This window comes from Hyperolius riggenbachi, chromosome 6, assembly GCF_040937935.1.
Source record: "Hyperolius riggenbachi isolate aHypRig1 chromosome 6, aHypRig1.pri, whole genome shotgun sequence".
Taxonomy (NCBI): Eukaryota; Metazoa; Chordata; class Amphibia; order Anura; family Hyperoliidae; genus Hyperolius; species Hyperolius riggenbachi.
Window position 1 is genome coordinate 375,506,734 of NC_090651.1, and position 20,714 is coordinate 375,527,447.

The 20,714-nt window shown below is 46.9% G+C and overlaps 1 protein-coding gene across 2 annotated transcripts in view; it reads right to left on the bottom strand.

Annotated features, from left to right (window-relative positions):
* Positions 1–19,057, bottom strand: part of LOC137521963 (microtubule-associated protein futsch-like) — a 286,151-nt gene extending 267,094 nt beyond the window's left edge. For both annotated transcript variants that reach the window (XM_068241930.1, XM_068241928.1), the window contains exon 1: positions 18,945–19,057. The gene's annotated coding sequence lies outside the window, so the exon portion shown is untranslated. The remainder of the gene's footprint in view (positions 1–18,944) is intronic.
* Between the last annotated feature and the right edge of the window lie 1,657 nt (positions 19,058–20,714).

The window sequence follows — 20,714 nt, forward strand, 5'->3', positions numbered from 1 at the left end:
TGTGTGCGATATTTTTTTAGCACCTCCCGGCACTTGCGCGCTGCGATTTTTTATAAAAGGCTTTTCTAAGCGCTTTTGCAGATGATTTGTTTTTTCTCTTCCTGAAGCAAGTCAGGAAGTTAACTCTTTGACCCGGAAATGAATAAATACAATAGGTATCATTCATAAAGCATTTCCGCATGCGGAAATGCTTAACACCGGTGACTTTCCCGACCACTCAGCATAAGCCCCATTCATAAAGGCTCTTTCCGCATGAAAAGGTGACAGAGCGATACATTTCCGCCTTGTGCGGAGTTTTTCTAGATTAATCTAGAAAAAGTAACAAACACATCCATTCATAAAGATTAGAGCAAGCGGTATGCGGAAGGAAAATACCGCTTGCTCGACAGTAGCGATAGGCGGGCGGAATACATATAAATGAATGGGAGGGACCTCCCAAGCAGCATCAGACAGAGCAGCGCAGGGAGGGAATCGGGCAGCTTTTATCTTTCCGCACGTCTTCCGCCACGCTACCGCCAGCTTCCTCCAGAAAACCTCCGCACTTCTTCCGCAACAGGCAGACTTCTTTATGAATGGCCACCCAGAAGTCTTAATTACCGGTTGCGGAGAAGAACGGTGTTTTCCCGCACTACCGACAGCCTGTTTATGAATGATACCCAATGTATTTATTCATGAAAGCACTGGGGAAATCGCTATACAAAGCATTTTTTCAAGCACTTTGCGATTTCCCTATACCTTCCATTGAGGAAAATAGGTGACCTAAAACCACAACCCACATGATTTGCAGTGACTAACAGTGCTACAGTAAAGAGAGGACAACCTGGCGTACATCAAAAAAGGGCGTCGGGAAAAAAGGGCGCGTGGTGTAAACGATAAACAGTATTATCGTTTATAGAAATAATGGGTATCATTCATAAAGCATTTCCGCATGCGGAAATGCTTAACACCGGTGACTTTCCCGACCACTCAGCATAAGCCCCATTCATAAAGGCTCTTTCCGCATGAAAAAGTGACAGAGCGATACATTTCCGCCTTGTGCGGAGTTTTTCTAGATTAATCTAGAAAAAGTAACAAACACGTCCATTCATAAAGATTAGAGCAAGCGGTATCCGGAAGGAAAATACCGCTTGCTGGACAGTAGCGATAGGCGGGCGGAATACATATAAATGAATGGGAGGGACCTCCCAAGCAGCATCAGACAGAGCAGCGCAGGGAGGGAATCGGGCAGCTTTTATGTTTCCGCATGTCTTCCGCCACGCTACCGCCAGCTTCCTCCAGAAAACCTCCGCACTTCTTCCGCAACAGGCAGACTTCTTTATGAATGGCCACCCAGAAGTCTTAATTACCGGTTGCGGAGAAGAACGGTGTTTTCCCGCACTACCGACAGCCTGTTTATGAATGATACCCATAGTGTAGAATTTCGTTTAAAAATAGCGTTTTAAGAATTTATAAATCACTAAATCATGTGTATGAGATCGGCAATTCGTAAAACGTTAATCTTCCCTGTTTGTAAAGTGAAACTTATATTTACGTTTATTAAAAACCCTCCCTGTACCTATCCCTAACCCCTAGACCCCCTGTTGGTGCCTAAACCTAAGACCCCCCTGTTGGTGCCTAAACCTAAGACCCCCCTGTTGGTGCCTAAACCTAAGACCCCCCTGTTGGTGCCTAAACCTAAGACCCCCCTGTTGGTGCCTAAACCTAAGACCCCCCTGTTGGTGCCTAAACCTAAGACCCCCCTGGTGGTGCCTAAACCTAAGACCCCCTATGGATAATAATTAATAAATAAATAACATTAAATAACATAAATAACATTAATAAATAAAAAATGTAAATAAAAAAATGTAAATAATTTTTTGGGGTGGATAATAATGTTTTAGAAATGTTTTAGAAATAGTGATTTAGTATCTTTATAAACGTTATTCGTCACGGGCTCATTTTGTAAATTTAAATCATCACAAACATAGTTATAAATCCTTAAAAATCTTCGGGCGCCGTTTGTAAAACGTTAATAATCTCCGGAGCCCTTTTTTCCCTGTTCGGCGCCCATTAAACGATATTTATAATAGGAGTGAATGGGGCGCCCTTTTTGTCCACTTGTCTCATGCGCCCAAATCTACTGCTTCCGACAACCTGTCCCTCAGAAGCTAAAACGTTACCCTTTCAGAGATTTTTGTTTTTTTCACCGCTAAAAATGCAGTCTTGAACTTTTTAATCACAGTATCGGAAAAAAAACATCAACAGTATTTGAAGTTTATGCTCTCTTCTGCTGCCCAGATTGCATTATCCTGCTATGCAGACAGCATAGGGGGAACTGAATCTCTCCTAGAAGCTTAGCAGTCTGCAGAGCAGGAAGTGGCCAGAGTTTGAAATGACTAGCAGGACAGGACTTTCCCTGCAGTGGACAGACAAAGAGGGGGGCAGAGACGGGCAGGGAGTGAACAGAAGGGAGGAGGTGAACGAAGAGGGGTGAGCAGAGAACAGAAATGTTTTTTTTGCACACAATACCCAATTGCAATCATATACTTTACATATATTTCACCTATATGTTCATCTGTATACTCTGAATGCAAACGTCTCACAGTGAAAGAAAGCATTCCCCTATTCTCACCTCCAACACATCATAACTTTAGGGAGAAGATAAGTGCAGCTGTTTAGAGCAGTGCAGGAGGATCATATTGCACAGCAATCACAGTGCCTGTGTTCCAAGCTGTCTGCAGAGTTACTGAGCTGTGCTTCTCAGCCAAAAGTTTCCCATTTGTTCACAACTACAACAGACAGCCTACAATCAGCAGCACATTGCAGCCAGTAGTGTGCTCCATACATATCTGGCAGTAGCACCCATGTCCCCTCTCCCAACTACCTGTCCCTGCCAGGCTGGCTCCCCGCCAACAGAGCGATCCATCTCCGCTCTGCTTCGTTCATGATCCGGACAACACTACTATAGGCTTGCTTGACTTACCAAGGGTGAAAAGGAATAATTTGCATGTTTAGTAGCGGTGCATTGTGGGTAATCACAAATGTTCACTTATAGCTGAATTATTGCAGATTTTCTTCTGTTTTAAGAAGGCAAATTACACCAAGCTTTGATTTTTTTTTAGTAGAAGGTCTTTTTGGTCCCTTTTATCCACCTAAACATTCCGAGTGGTTTCGGTCACCCTAAGCTGCTTGGTTACTCTGTTGTACTGGTCCAAGCCCTATCTCATACAGCCATATCAATCCCTGTCATGTACTGATGAGGACTAAATGTCTGAAATAGGCTGTCACATGTGGGTTTGCTATGGCTGTGTAAAAGTTAAAACTATAGGCTTGCTATACACCAGTGGTTCTGGATGCTTGCTTAGCTTACTAAAGATGAAAAGGAATTATTTGTATATTCAGTAGCAGTGCATTGTGGGTAACCACAAACGTTCACTTATAGCTGAATTATTGCTTATTTCCTCCTGTTTTAGGAAGGCGAATTATACCAAGCTTTGCTTTTTTTAATAGGACGTCTTTTTGGTCCCTTTTATCCCCCTATACATTCTTAGTAGTTTGGATCACCCTGAGCTGCTTGGTTACTCTGTTGTACTGGTCCAAGCCCTATCTCATACAGCCATATCAATCCTTGTCATGTACTGATGAGGACCAAAAGTCTAAAACAGGCTGGCACATGTGGGTTTGATATGGCTGTGCAGGGGGTAACTAGAAATCACTGGGCCCCCCTGCGAATATTTGGATGGGGCCCCCCCATAGGTGCCAAATAATCGTAATGGGGCAGCGTTTCACTGTAAATTAATTGTAAAGTGTGCAGCATTTTACCAGACAATCGTAATGTGGGCAGAGTTCACCAGAAAATCGTAATGTGGGCCAGAAAATCATAATGTGGGCAGAGTTCACCAGAAAATCGTAATGTGGGCAGCAGTTACCAGAAAATTGTAACCTGGGCAGCAGTCACCAGAAAATTGTAACGTGGGCAGCAGTCACCAGAAAATTGTAATGTGGGCAGCAGTCACCAGAAAATTGTAATGTGGACAGCATTCACCAGACAATCGTAATGTGGGCACTGCGTTCACCAGAATATCGTAATGTGGGCCAGAAAATCGTAATGTGGGCAGCAGACACCAGAAAATCGTAATGTGGGCAGCAGTCACCAGAAAATCCTAATGTGGGCAGCAGACACCAGAAAATCCTAATGTGGGCAGCAGTCAGTCACCAGAATATCGTAATGTGGGCAGCAGACACCAGAAAAAAAATGCCCCTGTAAAAAAACATTCCTTACCTGTCAGGAGTCTCTCCAGGCCTCTCAGCTCCCCGACGATCCTCCTGTGCACTGCAGCACATCTCCCGCGCTGACAGGCACTCTGCAGGGCTACGGCAAGATGGCTGCCAAAGCCCTGTACTGGAGACACAAATAGTCTCCAGTACAGGGCTTCGGCGGCCATCTTGCCGTAGCCCTGCTCTGCCTGCCGGAGACTATGCAGGCTGCTGGAGGGGGGCTGCGGGGAATGAACTGGCGCAGTCTATCAGACGCTGCTGCCAGTTGAGCACCTTGCTGGGGGGTCCAGAGCAGCGCTCCCCCCGCGCACAGTGAGCGGGCCCCAGAGCAGCCCCGGGCCCCCTGCGGCTGAGGGGGTCGCATCCCCGGTAGGTACGCCGGTGTGGCTGTGTAAAATTTAAAGCTATAGGCTTGCTATACACCAGTGGTTCTGGATGCTTGCTTGGCTTACTAAAGATGAAAAGGAATTATTTGCATATTCAGTAGCAGTGCATTGTGGGTAACCACAAATGTTCACTTATAGCTGAATTATTGCATATTTCCTTCTGTTTTAGGAAGGCAAATTACACCAAGCTTTGCTTTTTTTAGTAGGAGGTCTTTTTGGTCCCTTTTATCCCCCTATACATTATGAGTGGTTTGGGTCACCCTGAGCTGCTTGGTTACTCTTGTACTGGTCCAAGCCCTATCTCATACAGCTGTATCAATCTCTGCCATGTACTGATAAGGACCAAAAGTCTGAAACAGGCTGTCTACATGTGGGTTTGATATGACTGTGTACAATTTAAAGCTATATGCTTGTTATACATCAGTGGTTCTGGATGCTTGCTTGGCTTACCAAAGTGGAAAAGGGGTAAGTTGCATATTTAGTAGCAGTGCATTGTGGGTAACCACAAATGTTTACTTATAGCTGAATTATTGCAGGTTTCCTTCTGCTTTAAAAAGGCAAATTACACCAATACAGTGAGCGGCATTGCAGGAAGTGACGACAGTGGAACGCACGATGGAACACGGAAGAGGTGAGTCATCCCCACCCGCTGCCTCTTACTAATAGTGGTGGCTGCTACTGTGCTTAAGCAGGAGGGCGGAGTGCACATGGGGGAACCAGTTGACGGGAGGTCCTACCCCCCCCCCCTCCCTGGCGCTGTGCCCAATACCCCCTTCCTGCCCTCTACCCTCTTATGTGGCGTATGCTAAGCCGCGGGTCGGCTAGTACATAATAATAATATGGTAAGACATTAAACTATGACTATGGTAGGATTAGATTGTGAGCTCCTCTGAGGACAGTCAGTGACATGACTATGTGCTCTGTACAGTGCTGCAGAAGATGTCAGTGCTATATAAAGACATAATAATAATATGGTAGGACATTAGACTATAACTATGGTAGGATTAGATTGTGAGCTCCTCTGAGGACAGTCATGACTATGTACTCTGTACAGCGCTGAAGAAGATGTCAGCGCTATATACAGTAAATGCATAATAATAATATGGTAGGACATCACACTATGACTATGGTAGGATTTGATTGTGAGCCTTTCTGAGGAAAGTCAGTGACATGACTATGTACTCTGTACTATGCTGCAGAAGATGTCAGTGCTATATAAATACATAATAATAATATGGTAGGGCATTAGACTATGACTATGGTAGGATTAGATAGTGGGCTCCTCTGAGGACAGTAAGTGACATGACTATGTAATCTGCACAGTGCTGCAGAAGATGTCAGTACTGTATACAGTAAATACATATTAATATTATGGTAGGACATTAGACTATGACTATGGTAGGATTAGATTGTAAACTCCACTGAGGACAGTCAGTGACATGACTATGTACTCTGTAATGTGCTGCAGAAGATGTCAGTGCTATATAAATACATCATAATAATATGGTAGGACATTACACTATGACTATGATAGGATTAGATTGTGAGCCCCTCTGAGGACAGTCAGTGAGTGACATGACTATGTACTCTGTAATGTGCTGTAGAAGATGTCAGTGCTATATACATAATAATAATATGGTAGGACATTACACTATGACTATTGTAGGATTAGAGCGTGAGCTCCTCTGAGGACAGTCAGTGGCATGGCTATGTACTCTGCACAGTGCTGTAGAAGAAGTCAGTACTATATACAGTAAATACATAATAATAATATGTTAGGACATTAGACTATGACTATGGTAGGATTAGATTGTGAGCTCCTCTGAGGACAGTCAGTCAGTGACATGGCTATGTACTCTGTAACATGCTGCATAAGATGTCAGTGCTATATAAATACATAATAATAATAATATGGTAGGACATTACACTATGACTATTGTAGGATTAGAGCGTGAGCTCCTCTGAGGACAGTCAGTGACATGACTATGTACTCTGTACAGTGCTGCAGAAGAAGTTAGTACTATATACAGTAAATACATAATAATAATATGGTAGGACATTAGACTATGACTATGGTAGGATTAGATTGTGAGCTCCTCTGAGGACAGTCAGTGACATCACTATGTATTCTGTAAAGTGCTGCAGAAGATGTCAGTGCTATATAAATACATAACAATAATATGGCAGGACATTAGACTATGACTACGGTAGGGAATAGATTGTGAGCTTCTCTGAGGACAGTCAGTGACATGACCATGTACTCTGTAAAGTGCAGCAGAAGATGGCAGTGCTATATACATAATAATAATAATAATAATAATAATAATAATAATATTGTAGGACATTAGACTATGGCTATGGTAGGATTAGATTGTGAGCTCCTCTGAGGACAGTCAGTGGCATGACTATGTATTCTGTAATGTGCTGCAGAAGATGGCAGTGCTATATAAATACATAATAACTAGCCGACCCGCGGCGTATCATACGCCGCAAAAGAGGGTAGAGGGCAGGAAGGGGGTACTATTGGCACAGCGGCGGGGAGGGGGTTGGACCCCCCCTCAACTGGGTCTCCCATGTGCACTCCCCCTCCAGCTTAAGCTCAGCAGGAACCCCCCCCCCCCCCCACCTGGGCCCCCCTACTGCTTAAGCACAGTAGCAGCCGCCACTATTAGTAAGAGGCAGCGGGTGGGGATGACTCACCTCTTCCGTGTTCCATCGTGCGTTCCACTGTCGTCACTTCCTGCAATGCCGCACACTGTATTGGTGTAATTTGCCTTTTTAAAACAGAAGGAAATCTGCAATAATTCAGCTATAAGTGAACATTTGTGGTTACCCACAATGCACTGCTACTAAATATGCAAATTATCCCTCTTTGCCCTTAGTAGGCCAAGCAAGCATCCAGAACCACTAATGTATAGCAAGCCTATAGCTTTAAATTTTATACAGCCATATCAAACCCACATGTGACAGCCTGTTTCAGACTTTTGGTTCTCATCAGTACATGGCAGGGATTGATATGGCTGTATAAGATAGGGCTTGGACCAGTACAACAGAGTAACCAAGCAGCTCAGGGTGACCCAAACCACTCAGAATGTATAGGGGGATAAAAGGGACCAAAAAGACCTTCTACTAAAAAAATCAAAGCTTGGTGTAATTTGCCTTCTTAAAGAGACACTGAAGCGAAAAAAAATATTTGATATATAATGAATTGGTTGTGTACTATGAATAATTACTAGAAGATTAGCAGCAAAGAAAATATTCTCATATTTTTATTTTCAGGTATATAGTGTTTTTTCTAACATTGCATATTTCTATAATAAGTGCAGATTACACAACACTCAGCATTCAAAATGAGTCTTTCAGAGCAGTCTGTGAAGTAATGAACTCTCCTCTAGCAGAGGAAAAGTAAACAGTTCAATTACAGTTGAGATAATAAAAGTCAGATAACAGCCCTCTCCACGACTAAGTTAGTCGGAGAGCTTAATAGCTTTTTTGCATAGAGATAACAACTGGAGTTTCTCAACTCTTCCTGTACTGGAAACAATTAGACTGATGTATCTGATCTTAATGTTTTATTTCTTAGCTGTACTACACATACAAATCATAATATCATCATTTTTTTTCCGCTTCAGTGTCTCTTTAAAACAGAAGAAAATCTGCAATAATTCAGCTATAAGTGAACATTTGTGATTACCCACAATGCACCTCTACTAAATATGCAAATTATTCCTTTTCACCCTTGGTGAGTTAAGCAAGTCTATAGCTTTAAAGGTAACCTTAAAGGATACCACAACTGACATGTGGCATAATGAGATAGACATGGGTATGTACAGTGCCTAGCACACAAATAACTATGCTGTGTTCCTTTTTTTCTTTCTCTGCCTGAAAGAGGTAAATATCAGGTATGTAAGTGGCTGACTCAGTCCTGACTCAGACAGGAAGTGACTACAGTGTGACCCTCCCTGATAAGAATTTCCCCCTTTTTTATCTCTTTCTTGCTCTCAGAAGCCATTTTCTTCTAGGAAAGTGTTTTATAGTTGGAATTTCTTATCAGTGAAGGTCACACTGTAGTCACTTCCTGTCTGAGTCAGGACTGAGTCAGCCACTTATATACCTGATATTTACTTCTTTCAGGCAGAGAAAGAAAAAAAGGAACACAGCATAGTTATTTGTGTGCTAGGCACTGTACATACCCATGTCTATCTCATTATGCCACATGTCACTTCGGGTATCCTTTAAGTGTGGCAAAAAAAATGACATTTATTCACCTGGGGCTTCCCTCAGCCCCCTGCAGCCAATCGGTGCCCTCGCCATGTCTCGGAGATCCTCCCGTCCTCGCCGGCGACCACTTCCGGTTTGGCCGTCAGGCATGGGAACGCGAGTGATTCTTCACGTTCCCAGCCATAATATCGCCCCCTATGCTGCTATTGCAGACTCCTGGCCGCAATAGCAGCATAGGGGGCGATATTGTGGCTGGGAACACGAATAATCACTCGCGTTCCCATGCCTGTCGGGTCCTGACGGCGAAAACAGAAGTGGACGCCGGCGAGGACGGGAGGATCTCCAAGACACAGGGAGGGCACCGATCGGCTGCAGGGGGCTGAGGGAAGTCCCAAGTGAGAAAATATAATTTATTTTTGCCACACTTAAGGTTACCTTTAAGCTTTACACCGTCATATCAAACCCACATGTGACAGCCTATTTCAGACATTTGGTTCTCATCAGTATTTAGCAGGGATTGATAAGGCTGTATGAGATAGGGCTTGGACCAGTACAACAGAGTAACCAAGCAGCTCAGGGTGACCCAAACTACTAAGAATGTATAGGAGGATAAAAGAGACCAAAAAGCCCTCCTACTAAAAAAAAGCAAAGCTCGTGTAATTTTCCTTCTTAAAACAGAAGCAAATCTGCAATAATTCAGCTATAAGTGAACATTTGTGGTTACCCATAATGCACTGTTACTGAATATGCAAATTATCCCTCTTTGCCCTTGGTTTGATATGACACTACTTCTTCTTCTTGCTTGGACCAGCCCCTTCTTCTTGCTTGGACCGGCCCTGGGGGCGGGGCGCTACTTCTTCTTCTTGCTTGAAGGTTGAGGCACTTACTCTATTATATATATAGATAATAATAATAATATGGTAGGACATTAGACTGTGACTATGGTAGGATTAGACTGTGAGCTCCTCTGAGGACAGTCAGTGACATGACTATGTACTCTGTACAGTGCTGCAGAAGATCTCAGTGCTATATTAAGACACAATACAGTACATAAAGGGATGATAAGAATGACACTTACACCTCACCTTGCAGGACATTGTTGCAATGAAAAAGCACTATTGCGATGTGCAGAAAATGCTCCTCTACTGGCTGCCATTTCCTGGCTAACCACTGAAAAAGTACAGCATACCTTATACCTTCACTATGAAATGAAAGGCTGTGACTGGAAGTGTAGAGTGGGAGGGGTTTGCGTTCACTATTGATCACATGTTCCTCTGTGTGCTGCATACATGCTGGATTGTCCGCCATAAAATAAAATTCCTATTACCCACTGCTCTGTGTTTATTATGTAGTCTACATCCTGACCCTCCATTGCAAGTATTCCAATATAATCATAAATGTTTCTGCTATGATGAATCTTATCTCAGTCAGCCTGGCTCTATGCTAGTACATTGCCGGGGAGAGGAAGCTTGTTATCTCCCCTCCCCCATTCCTGCTCCTCACTGATTGGCTGAGGGCAGTTCAGTGTGACAGGAGGCTGAGAAGGGAAATAGAAGATAAATCACGTCACCTCCTCTGTAGAAGCTGCTGAAATCTAATCTATGTTCTGCTCACACGTGTTTACAAAGCAAGAATAAATATAACAGGGCACCATTTCAGGCAGAGGAGTATTCACACTAGCGCGTTTTGCCGGCGATTTTGGCAAAACGCTCAAACGCTAGCGCTTTTGAAAGCGCTAGTGTAATAAAACCCTATGGGCCCGTTCTTACTTGGGCGATCACCCAAAATCGCGTAGCCTGCACTATTTTCAGGCGATTTCCAGGCGATCGTGTTTCAGTGCTAAACGCGATCGCAGGGGAAAATCGGTGCACCGTCCAGGGATTTTTCCGCGTGAAATCGCGGAAAAATCACTCCCGCAGTTTTGCGCTTTCAAGTGTGAATGGAGCCTCAGGGAGGAACTGACATTAAGATTGACTTCAGTGAGAGGCAGAAAAGATGGAAAATGTCTGAAACTGTTTTCTCTTTACTTACAATATAACATTCACTGAAATCAAAACGTGGATATGTTATGTAAGTAGAACAAGTATTTATCTACTTATATACGCGTTATGGCTGACCTTCGCTCAGGAAACACAGTTCTTTCAAAGTACGTTTTAACACATAGTGGAAAACTCGTGCGGAAACGCATACAATGTAACCCTATGGGCCTCACAGAACTCCCATAGGTCAGCAATTCAGAATGCGATTTTAGTCGCATTTATAAAACAAACAAACACAGCAATTTCCTTTTTACAAACATACTGTATGCAAATAGCATGCAATTCACATAAATCACTTCCTATAGAGCAGCAAAGGTATGTGTTTTTGCATACATTTTATGTAAAAACAGATCTAGCAATGTATTTTTTTCTCTCTTGTTGAAAAAGCAGCTTGGTATAAGTGTAAACGCATACAAAAAACCGCATACAAAAAACACAAACCCAAACACTGCAAATGCAAAGAAAAAAAACAGAAATGCAAAGGCCAGAAAACACACGGTTTCCTTAATGGATGAGCATGCTGCAAGCTTAGACTTGAACGTTGGTCGCCACCGATGTAATTCTTGCAGAAAGAGGGGAGGCAGAACTGGCCATATAGCTCACTCCACCTTTATACACTGTATTGTGTTCAGGAATTTCCAGAGAATCAAAATGGCAAATGACAGTTTGCATTTCTAACATTCGTTTATAAACAGGTCATATCAGAGTTCCTGAAGTCAGAGCTGAATTTGCAAAGTTAAAGGATACCCCAACTGAAATGTGACATAATGAGATAGACATGTGTTTGTACAGTGCCTAGCACACAGATAACTATGCTGTGTTCCTTTTTTTCTTTCTCTGCCTGAAAGCGTTAAATATCAGGTATGTAAGTGGCTGACTCAGTCCTGACTCAGACAGGAAGTGACTACAGTGTGACCCTCACTGATAAGAAATTCCCCTCTTTTACCTCTTTCCTGCTCTCAGAAGCCATTTTCTGCTAGGAAAGTGTTTTATAGTTGGAATTTCTTATCAGTGAGGGTCACACTGTAGTCACTTCCTGTCTGAGTCAGGACTGAGTCAGCCACTTACATACCTGATATTTAACGCTTTCAGGCAGAGAAAGAAAAAAAGGAACACAGCATAGTTATCTGTGTGCTAGGCACTGTACATACACATGTCTATCTCATTATGTCACATTTCTGTTAAGGTATCCTTTAAACCCTGTCCAGTATTGTCAGGCCTGAGTGCAGCAGCACCTCTTCGAATGCAAACTGCATTGATATGATTCAAAGAAACGAAAACACATCTTCTGGGAAACCTGTCAGCTTTATGCTGGGCCTCAGGCTGTGACGCCCCGGCAGACAAGGGAAGGACTTGTGACAACACTGTCCATGTTTCTCAGTCTGTACTTCCCCCCCCCCCGGGCCCCGCCATACTGAGAACTCTGACGACCGCTCAACGTCAACGGGTGTGGCAGCGGCGGCAGCCCCAGGACCGCCTAAGGCCAATTGGCATCAGGTCCTGGAGCCGGATACTGAAGAAGATCGCGCGCAGGGTGCGCGCCCATCTCCTTCTCGGAGGGCGGAGATCCACCCCGCCTTTAGTCTCCGAGCAGCTATTGCTGCTCGGGAGACTGTTAGACGGCGTAATCGCCGTCTATTTACATAGTGCAGTGCTGCGATCAGCAGAGACAAGAGAGCGATCGGCTCTCATAGGCAGAAGCCTATGACAGCCGATCGCGTGATTGGCCGGCTGGGGGGAGGGAGGGTATTGGAGGAAAATAAATCATTAATGAAAAAGTAAAACAAAAAACAAAAAACGAACATAAATATTGATTTAAAAAAAAACTAACAACTGGGGGGCGATCAGACTCCACCAACAGAGAGCTCTGTTGGTGGGGAGAAAGGGGGGGGGGGGGGGGGGGAATCACTCGTGTGCTGTGTTGTGCGGCCCTGCAGCTTGGCCTTAAAGCTACAGTGCCCATTTTATTAAAAAAAAAGGCCTGGTCTTTAGAGGGGTTTAGCACTGTGGTCTTCAAGTGGTTAAAGAGAACCCGAGGTCATAACTCCCAACTTTTTGAGATGAGAAAGAGGGACACTTAAGCCACGCCCCTGCCACACCCCTGATCATGCCCCAAAACACCCCTAGTCACGCATACCATTAAGATTTCATAAGAAAAAATTGTTGTTTTATAACCCAAACTACACTGGTCCTTACTATCCTGGCTCATTTTCCTTCATAGTAACATTTGTAAATTAGAAATATATCAATTTAAAGGATGGGAATAAAGTTTACAGTCAATCAAACACATTTTTTAGTAGAGACATATATATATTTACATAGAAAGAGGGACAAAGTCCTGAAAGAGGGACAAATGAGGAGGAAAGAGGGACAGGGCTCCCAAAGAGGGACTGTCCCTCCAAAAGAGGAAAGAGGGACAGTGTGGAGTCCACGGGGGTCTTGAGGGAGGTGGGATAGGGGGGTAGGAGGGGAAGGAATTCAGGGTCTGGCTATCATTCACATAGCTCCCAAGTGTCCCTCTTTTCTCCTCATTTATCCCTCTTTCAGGACTTTTTCCCTCTTTTTATGTAAATATATATATTTCTCTACTAAGAAATGTGTTTAATTGACTCTAGACTTTATTCCCATCCTTTAAATTGATATATTACTAATTTTAAAATGTTAACATGAAGGAAAATGAACCAGGATAGAAAGGACCCGTGTGGTTTGAATTATAAAACAACATATTTCTCTTATGTAATCTTTATGGTATGCGTGACTAGGGGTGTGTCTGGGGTGTGGCTAAAGTGTCCCTTTTTCTCATCTTAAAAAGTTGGGAGGAATGCATTCGCAGGCATGGACTATAGCACTCAGGCTCGGACAGAGCCGCCGAACCACCGACGGTCCCATGGGTGGGCCCCGACCCGACTGCCCCTCCTCCTGACCTGGGGGCCCCTAGAAGGCGTGCGCTGCATGGGAGAGCCGGGGAGGGCAGCCCGACTGGTTTTTTTTTTTTTTTATGTCCCTTAAAAAAAACTATTTTCCCCGGGGGGGCCTGCTCCTATCCTCCCCCTCCCTCACCTCGGAGGGCCCCCCTCCTGTTACGAGCGGCGGCAGTTACAGCAAAGTTCCTGCGAGGTATAGCAGAAGATAGAGGTCCAGCTGCCTCCCGGGCTACGCTGTCTCCTCTATGCCGCTCGCACTGCTTCCTGGTTTAGTGCGAGCGGCATAGAGGAGACAGCGACTGGGAGGCAGCTGGACCTCTATCTTCTGCTTTACCTCCCCGGAAGTTTGCTGTACCCGCCGGCCGCCGCTCGTAACAGGAGGGGGCCCTCCGAGAGTCCGAGGTGAGGGAGGGGGAGGATAGGAGGGGGCCCCCGGGGAAAATAGTTTTTTTTAAGGGAAAAAAACCCAAAAAAAAAACAGTCGGGCTGCCCTCCCCGCGGCTTGTAAGGAGGGGGGACACCCAGGTGAAGGGGAGCATAGGAGTCGGGGCCCCCACTGGCTACCCACCCGGCTACCTAACTGCCCACCCTCCCACCCTTCTGCCTACCCTCCCACCCGGCTACCTAACTGCCCACCCGGCTACCTAACTGCCTACCCTCCCACCCGGCTACCTATCTACCCACCCGGCTACCTAACTGGCTGCCCACCCGGCTACCTATCTACCCACCCAGCTACCTATCTGCCTACCCTCCCACCCGGCTACCTAACTGCCCACCCGGCTACCTAACTGCCTACCCTCCCACCCGGCTACCCTTCTGCCTACCCTCCCACCCGGCTACCTAACTGCCCACCCGGCTACCTAACTGCCTACCCTCCCACCCGGCTACCTATCTGCCCACCCGGCTACCTATCTGCCCACCTGGATACCTATCTACCCACCCAGCTACCTATCTGCCCACCCGGCTACCTAACTGCCTACCCTCCCACCTGGCTACCTAACTGCCCACCTGGCTACCTATCTACCCACCCAGCTACCTATCTGCCTACCCTCCCACCCGGCTACCTATCTGCCCACCCGGCTACCTATCTACCCACCCGGCTACCTATCTACCCACCCAGCTACCTATCTGCCTACCCTCCCACCCGGCTACCTATCTGCCCACCCGGCTACCTATCTACCCACCCAGCTACCTATCTGCCTACCCTCCCACCCGGCTACCTAACTGCCTACCCTCCCACCCGGCTACCTATCTACCCACCCGGCTACCTAACTGGCTGCCCACCCGGCTACCTATCTACCCACCTAGCTACCTATCTGCCTACCCTCCCACCCGGCTACCTAACTGCCTACCCTCCCACCCGGCTACCTAACTGCCTACCCTCCCACCCGGCTACCCTTCTGCCTACCCTCCCACCCGGCTACCTAACTGCCCACCCGGCTACCTAACTGCCCACCCGGCTACCTATCTACCCACCCAGCTACCTATCTGCCTACCCTCCCACCCGGCTACCTATCTGCCCACCCGGCTACCTATCTACCCACCCAGCTACCTATCTGCCTACCCTCCCACCTGGCTACCTAACTGCCCACCCGGCTACCTAACTGCCTACCCTCCCACCCGGCTACCCTTCTGCCTACCCTCCCACCCGGCTACCTAACTGCCCACCCGGCTACCTAACTGCCCACCCGGCTACCTATCTACCCACCCGGCTACCTATCTACCCACCCAGCTACCTATCTGCCTACCCTCCCACCCGGCTACCTATCTGCCCACCCGGCTACCTATCTACCCACCCAGCTACCTATCTGCCTACCCTCCCACCTGGCTACCTAACTGCCCACCCGGCTACCTAACTGCCCACCCAGCTACCTATCTGCCCACCTGGCTACCTAACTGCCTACCCTCCCACCCGGCTACCTAACTGCCCACCCAGCTACCTATCTGCCTACCCTCCCACCCGGCTACATAACTGCCCACCCAGCTACCTATCTGCCTACCCTCCCACCCGGCTACATAACTGCCTACCCGGCTACCTATCTGCCTACCATGCCATGGGCGTCCCTACATAGGGCAAAATGGGGCATGCGCACTCCCCTGGCTAGCTGCTGCCCCCCCCTAGCTACCCGGACGTGGCTGGCCCGCCCGCCCTGGGGTGGCAGCGGAGAGAGAAAAGAAGCGGCAGGCACAGCGGCGCTGCCTGCCGCATCACTTAATTCTAAAGGGGGGAGCGAGAGAGGGGGAGCCCCAAGGTGAGGGAAGGGGGAGGGGGAAACGTCCTCCCTTCCCCACCGCTTCTCTTCTCTCTCCGCTGCCACTGAGGACACCTATAGATCTGGCTATTTAAACTGGGGACACCTATAGACCTGTCTATCTATACTGGGGGGCCCTGTCACTACCTAAACTAGGGGCTCCTGTCACTATATACACTGGGGGGGGGGTCCCTGTCACTGCATACACTGGGGGGCTCCTGTCATACCTAAACTGGGGGTACCTGTCACTAACTGAACTGGGGGGGCGCCTGTCAATACCTGAACTGGGGGCACCTGTCACTACCTGAACTGGGGGGCACTGTCACTACCTAAACTGGGGGCTCCTGTCACTACATACCCTGGGGGGCACCTGTCACTACAAACACTGGGGGCTCCTGTCACTACATACCCTGGGGGGCACCTGTTACTACCTTAACTGGGGGGCACCTGTCACTACAAACACTGGGGGCTCCTGTCACTACCTAAACTGGGGGGTATCTGTCACTAACTAAACTGGGGGGCTCCTGTCGCTACCTAAACTTGGGGGTCCTGTCACTACCTAAGCTGGGAGGCTCCTGGTGCTACCTAAACTAGGGTGCACCTGTCACTACCTAAACTATCCAGGCCAGCCCAGCATCACCACCAGCCAACCAGCCCAGAATCACTGTCAAAAAGGCCACAGCATCACCACCAACAGTCAGGCCAACATTTACTTCAACCAGCCAAGTACAGCCCAGCATCACCGCCAGGCCGGCCACAGCATCACCGCCAGGCCTTTCAGCCCACACATCATCCCCAATCCAGCCAAAAACAGTATTGCCTGGCACAGCAGCCAGTAGAGGAGAATTCAGAAGCCAGGTGAGAGGTGTCTACCATATTAAGTGGGCATTCTGCCTATTTATGTGAAATGCTGTTTATTTATGTGCCTCATGACTGCTGAATTTGTCTTGTTGGGGGCCTCATGGTTACTGAATTTGTCTTGTTGGGGGCCTCATGGTTACTGAATGTCTTGTTGGGGGCCTCATGATTGCTGAATTTGTCTTGTTGGGGGCCTCAAGATTGCTGAATTTGTCATGTTGTCATATTTGTCATATCTAACCTATGCTGAGGGAAACTATTCTGGCTACCTATATTAGCCCACTGCCTTACTGTTACAGTTACATTACAATTACCCCCCACCCATGTGATGTCATGTCCACACCCATTTTTTTTGTCGCTGCGCGCTTTGCTTTTTTGGGGGGGGGGGGGGGTGTTGGTAAATTATCCGCACCGGGTGTCAAACACCCTAGCTACGCCACTGGAGGGGGGCACAGCTTGGAAGGGGGGGAATTGGGCACAGAGCGGCGGGGAGGGGGGGAAGCGTCCCCCCCTCCCTCACCTAGGGCCCCCCCCCCTTCCGCGCACCCCCCTCCTCCAGAAGTGCAGCCAGCAGCGAGCGGAGAATAGCTACAGAGATGATGCTATCTCCGCTCCGAGTCCGCATGCCGCTGCCCTGCTGGTCTCTGACTGTAGTGTGTGACGCTGTCCAATCACGTTCTCGCAGTACTTCCTGCTAGAGCGTGATTGGACAGCGTCACTACAGGAGACAGAGACCAGCAGGGCAGCAGCGGCATGCGGAGCGGAGATAGCATCATCTGAAGCTGGTAAGCTATACTCCGCTCGCTGCTGGCTGCACTTCTCGAGGAGGGGGCTGCGCGGAAGGGGGGGCCCTAGGTGAGGGAGGGGGGGAGGCTTCCCCGCTGATCTGTGCCCTCTGCCCCCCCTTCCAAGCTGGGGGGGACTTGCATTGTGTGGGGGTATCTCTGCCACCAACCTGATTGCATTGTGTGGGGGTATCTGCAGCCAACCTGATTGCATTGTGTGGGGGTATCTGCAGCCAACCTGATTGCATTGTGTGGGGGTATCTGCAGCCAAACTGATTGCATTTTGTGGGGGTATCTGCAGCCAAACTGATTGCATTTTGTGGGGATATCTGCCGTCAACCTGATTGCATTTTGTGGGGGTATCTGCCGTTAACCTGATTGCATTGTGTGGGGGTATCTGCCGTCAACCTGATTGCATTTTGTGGGGGTATCTGCCACCAACCTGATTGCATTGTGTGGGGGTATCTGCCGTCAACCTGATTGCATTTTGTGGGGGTATCTGCTGCCATTTGACTACTTGATGAATTATCATGAGGCATGTAACTACTTGAATATACAATGTATCTGGTCGGACCTAATCTCTGTGAATAACGCCGCTACTTATTTTGTGTTTTGTATTTTTTTTTTTTAAGTCTGCCCATGACTCATCATGACCACGCCGATGTTCCAGTGCATGGTGACACCCATTTAGTTTCGCATTTAGACATATCCCTATTGGAGACTGTCCTCAGAATTGCTCACAATCTATTCCCTACCATAAAGTCATGCAAAATTTCTAAAGTACATGTGTATGTGAGCCCAAAATGGGGGGGGGGGGGGGGGGGAGGGAGGAGGAGGAGGAGAGGGGGGTGGGCCCCAGGCTGAAACTTCCTTGGTGGGCCCTTGGTGTCCCAGTCCGACCCTGATAGCACTGCAGCAATAACAGCACCAATAGCAGGCGCTATGCAGCACCATCTCAGTGCTGAAGTGACCTGCTTCGCCCACTTTTGAACTCACATGGATATGTGCAATAAAACAAACAAATAAAATAAGCTCAAAACATTCAAATGTATCAAATCAGAACATAAACAAGATCGACCGGAGTCCATACAAAAACAAGGAAGGCAAACAGCAGCTATCCCCAGTACAGCAACTGCAGCTCCTGCATACAGAATCCACTATATAAACACCCAGCTCTGTGAAGTTCATATATGCAAGGGGGGGGGGGGGGGGGGGGTAGTACCTGAAAGTCCTGCTGTGTCCTGAAAGTTCTGGAGTTCAGAGTTGTGAAGTCACGACCAGTCAGATCAGCTTCTCAATGCGATTTACTGGAGAGCCCAGTTACAGCAGCACACACAGGCTCCTTGCTCTATAATGGCGGTCAGATTTCTGCATTCTTCAGTTATACAATAACTTTTACTTTCGCTTCTAGTCGTGTGTCTCTCCTCTGAAAAACGTTCTCAGAGATCATCTTTAAAGTGAACCCGAGGTGAAAATAAACTGATGAGATAAACAACTGTATTTATCCTCCAAATCCTAAAAAATTACTTTTTTTGTATCCCATTGGTTTTATTTCATATTTAAACATTTACAAAGTAGGTTGAATGTTTTACTGTCTCTAATCAGTGGCAGCCTATTAAGTGTCCCAGAGTAAGAAAAAAAGGTCAATAGTTCATGTATTTTATCTCTCCCTGCCCTCAGAAGTTGTATTCTGCCAGGAAAACTTGTATGGCTGTAATTTTCTTATCAGTGATGATTACTATATTCCCCACAAGACAGAAGCTGTCACTTCCATGCCTAGGAAGTATCTTTCAGGCAGCAAAATAAAACAATTAATACAGCCCGGTTATTATTATGTTTTGCACTGTACATACACGTTTATCTCATCATGTCACATGTTGCCTCGGGTACACTTTAAAGAGACTCTGTAACAAAATTTTCAGCCTTATTTCTTCTATCCTATAAGTTCCTATACCTGTTCTAATGTGGCCTGTGTTACTGCAGCCTTTTCTAGTTGCACAGTGGCTGTGTTATCTCTGTTATATGATCTAATCTTCTCTCTTCTGTCGGCTCTGTCAGCTGAGGCTGGAATGTGTGGAATGTGCTGCACTGCTTGTCATTGGCAGAAGCTATATACACCCTCTCCAAGCTCTGTATGAGTCAGAGACTGAGCTACTCTCAAGCCTAGGCCTGAACGATTTTAGGAAAAGATTGAATCGCACGATTTCTGTCAGAAATTGCGATTTCGATTCGATCCATGATTTTCTTCAAATGAAGCTTTAGCAGGCTGTAAGCCTCATTCAGAATTCTACTGTGCAAAGGAGGCAGGCGCTGAACTGTGACCCTGTAATTCCATTTCCTAAGCCTGATTGCCTGCCACTATTTTTAACTGAGAGGCCCAGCTAGCAATGAAGGAAAAGGGGAAAACAAGTTTGTGGAGGCTCTGAGGTAAAATAAAGTAAAGCTTTACTTGCCGGTGCACCGGCTTCTTCCAGCCACTAAAAGTCTACCTGAGGCAGCTTCCACTGTCCTGCAGAGGGAAACCAGTGAGAGCCTGTGGGCGGAGTCTGATGCCCGGCGCCCACCCAGCTGATGACACGCTAGGCAGAGGAAGAAGCCAAAAGCTGAGCTGCCGCGACTTGTACACAGAGAGGCGAGGGGGAGTGCAGAGCGGGAGGGCACGGGATATCGTAAAAAATCGGCACTCTGACGATCACGGAATCGCCGCATCCGTGATCACGATTTAGGTTTAAGAACGATAAATCGTTCAGGCCTACTCAAGCCTATCACACTCTAGTTAGAAGCCATGTCTTTTGTTTGTAAACACTGCCTAAAACTGTTAATTACAAGCCAGGATTGCAGCAGGGAGTGACAGAAACAGCACAGAGGGGCACAGGGGAACATAAGGAATAGAATGGTATGCTTTTTATTGTAAGAATATTAGAGTACAGATTCTCTTTAAAAGTAAACATCAGGAGATTTGAATCCCCTGATGTTTCATTTTTAAGGCAGA